Here is a 4,223-nt window from a genome sequence, read left to right on the forward strand (position 1 = left end):
TATATTTTATTTATTTATATTGAAAATTAAAAATATAACTTTTTTAACTTTCAATCCAGCGTTAAGACCTTTGTTATTTCAAGGTTAGTTCTCGATAACCTCAATATACTATCAATATTTATTTGTACATAAATGTGAAAATTTTCACAATCCCTCTCCTATATTGTTCTTTGATTATTTCCTCCATCACCACTCTATATGTGAGGGTCAATCACACATATTAGGCTGGGTATGCTTTCATCGTTACCCAGCAACAAGTTACAACCGCAATAAAAATCTGTTTCTAAAGATAATAAAAAATAAAAACCTAACGAAAACAACACTTCTTTTGACATACATACTGTATTAGGAGTATATGACAAAATCCAATTTCGACTGCTTTTAATTTAGAGCTTGCATAAGCACATCCATTTTTACTTCGGGAATCAAAAGTAGATGCAATTGAATATATATATCACCTATATATTTAGTGGACTCTAACCTGATTATATATACAAAAAGCGCTATTTATGCCTATGAAATAGTAGCGATAAACCAAGGCGTTATATTCTCAATAAATAGTCGCAGAGAAGTAACCACATAGTACATAGAAAAATGGTGAAAAGAAATAATACAATTCATCATCCGTTCACATTAAAATTGATCAAATAAAGAAACTTAATATTTTCCTAGCTATAAAAATTTTTAATAAGGGAAGAAGTATTCAACTTTGCAAACTTTTTAAGAAAAATATTTTGAACGATTATTTATTCAAATATTAAGATGGTTTGCTTAATCTGGAATCGAGAGAAAAAAGTGGAATATGAACTCTTAGAAAACATACATTTTTATAAATATCGTCGTTAATATACTCAAATATTAAAAAAAATCTATATCTTGATATGTGTCCTAAAAAATTTTTTTTGGGTTTACATCTGCACTTCTGGTCTGAGAACTGAGGCACAGAAAGCCAAAATCTTATAAAGACAGTCATATGATAGAGAAGTGATATGAATGGGAAAAAGATCCTAAAAAACTGTGGGCTGACAAAGTATACAAAACAAACTCCTTATAACTATAGCACTTTTATAAATATGGGAATAAACATATATATATATATATTTATATGAGAGGTCTACGATTTTTTTTTCCATTTAAGTAGGTGAGAAAGTGTACGAAATTTTTTTTTTTATTTTAAACGAGATGCGGGTATAAACTAATATATTATGAGAATCGAGAAAATCAAACTTTGCACTTACTTTGGGACGAGTTCTTGACTGGTAGAACGTGACATAAATTACACCTTGAAGAAAAGCGCCATCTGTGGAAGTTAAATCAAAAACTAATTCAAATATGCATAATTATTATAAAAGTAGTACTGCATTTTATCAAATAATCAGAAAATATTGTTAATTATAGTAGTAACTTAAAATAGTGGAATTAATTATATTTATTTACTTCAAGAATATAAAGTAGTTGATTACTATATAAATTATCAAACTTTCTATATAAGTTGCAACTTTTAATTAATTATTTTCAATTTCAACAAAAATGAGAATGAAATCTCAATTTAAATTTAAGATTACAAATATAAAACACAATTTATACCGAGCCATCAAAAAATTAATACTTCGTAATTACTAATCTACACAAACCGATATATTCCCATATGAAAGAAAAAGCATTAACACTGTATCTTTACAAACATGAGAATATCTTATTTAACCTGTATACTTATAAGTAAGAAAACATATTTATAGAAACATATATATAAGTTTTTTATAAGAACTAAAACATAAAAGATAATTTAAACCAAAGTTAAAAATAAAAACAATAGCATATATGTAAATAATAACTTCTAGAGGATTAAAGTGAAGGAAAGACAGATTGAACTAATTTAATTACAATCCAAAAATATTAATATACCCATAAAAATATTGTAGAGCTTCTAAAAAATAATTGGTATACATTAACCATTATCATATATTATAAATGATTTTATTGTAATTTTTACCGTCCCTTTTAAATAATTACTAAATTGTTTTTGTGTACTTTGCTGGCCTAAAATAAAATCGTAACAAAAAATTTGTAATATATATAAAATTAATTTACTCAAATTGAATTTATTTAGTGCTAATATAACTCCATAAATAGCATAGGGCCAGAGTGTATGATCTTATGCCAAGTGACTTTAAGTCATCCTCATCTTACGTTGCCCTGAGGATGCCAGTTAAACGTATGTTAGCATTTTCCATTATATGACTTCGTTAATGTCTGTCCAACTTATCTCTATTTATGAGGAATATTCATGCTGGGCACCCTATTAATGTCACAACGCTGTAATTCTGATCACAGATCTGAATTACTGATCGTGTTTGATCGTCAATTCTCCACCCGCGTATCCGCGATCAGCCAGGTTTTACTCGGAGAAAAGCACGGATAGCTTATTGGATTTCAATATTTGATGCTTTGTAATTGTTAAAGGAAAATTACAAGTCCAAATATTACTGAATGGCATAAACGATGATTTACATTGCGGCAATATTGTTTTTGCACCACCGCCTGTAGTTGTGACGCTGTAGAGGCATTAGTTGAACAAGGTCATAGTTAATTATATGAGTCTTTTAAGGCCTTCGTTTTTAAATTTATTTCAAGAGCATGTGTTATTGTTTCTTTAACCAAATCGTTAAGTTTCTCCTACATATTGTGATGCTACTAAAACAATAAACAAACTTTAACTAATCCAGATCTTTAAGCAATACATAAAATATTTCCGATTTCTCCAATCTACGATGACATAAAGAATTTTATTGAAGACTATCAAAAGTAGATTTTGTGAAAACGGACAGTCCTCACAGACTCTAGATTGCTTAGTAAGATGGTTAGGTAGACGTTCTTCATGAGGAATTCTACATTTATGTCTTTATCAGACTAATAAAATATCAGATAATTTAAAGTAGAATTTAATGTAATTTAGAAGCCATAAGTTATATACCTCAAAAAGACCTACATATGAGACTTTCTCTTACCGGTATGAGTGTCGAGGATGTTAATGAAATATTGAGTTTTTTTTGTCATTAAACTATAGATGTGGTTCCATTCGGACCGTGCTTCAAGCCAACAGAAACACTGTTTTGTTGCACTAAATCATGATGAGCTTTTACAAACAAGCCATCAAAAGTGACCTCAAAGGGGTACAGTATATATTCTAAGATTTACCATGGTGGACATTTGATTAATGTTATCTTTTACAAGTTCTGTAAGATTATGGCAACATCTAAACAATGTATTGAAATAATTAAATATGTGTTTTAATAACGTTTACTTTTAAAAGCACAAAATAAGTTATCCTGTACTTATGCTTTCTATAAACATATTCTGACGTCCTCATTAAATTGTCATTCACTGCAAATTTACAGAAATAATATCTAGTCATTTTCTTATTTAACATCACTTTTGACAATTATGGATTTAACGTTGTGAAAGACTTTGTTTTTTTTGGGACCCAGCGTTTACAGCAAAAATGACGTCAGCCTAGAGATCCAATAAAGAATCACTATTGTCAACAGATATTACTTCGGGCTAAGTAAACAATTAAGAAACAATAACAATAATTTCGCTTTACAAATCTCTTATCATGCCTGTCCTGGTATATGGAAGCTTGGGTCATAACCAACAGTGATGAGAAGACGTTAGTAGCTTTGGAAAGAAAAATTCTTTGGAAGATCTATAGTTCCTTACGCGTTGGCAACTAGTATCGAATAAGATAGAACCATGACCTGCATGAGCTATACCGCAACATTGACATAGTTAAGCCCATAAAAATTCAGCAACTTTGCTGGTTTGATCATGTCATGATAATGGAAGAAACTGTTTAGGCTAGAAAGGTGTTTGAATCGATACCCACAGGTGGAAAACGTGGTAGAGTACGTCTGTATCTTCGGTGAAAAATGTGACGACAGCAATATACCATCTATCATAAATAAATAAATGAGCATTTTAAAAAGTGGTTGACTAGAACATGTAACAATTTTATTTAAAAAACAATAAGTTTTAGATAGTGTCTCAAACAAATCTTATAATATAATACATTTTAAATTGATGGCATAACTGGTGCAAAAATCCTTCTCTACCTCTTCTCTAATTTTTTTAAGCATTCATATGAAGCACTAACAACTCTAATAAACTCTACCATTTTCATTTTCATTAATAACTTTGTTAACATTTTGCTTAAGGCAGTTTAA

Source organism: Teleopsis dalmanni, chromosome X (assembly GCF_002237135.1).
Source record: "Teleopsis dalmanni isolate 2A chromosome X, ASM223713v2, whole genome shotgun sequence".
NCBI lineage: Eukaryota > Metazoa > Arthropoda > Insecta > Diptera > Diopsidae > Teleopsis > Teleopsis dalmanni.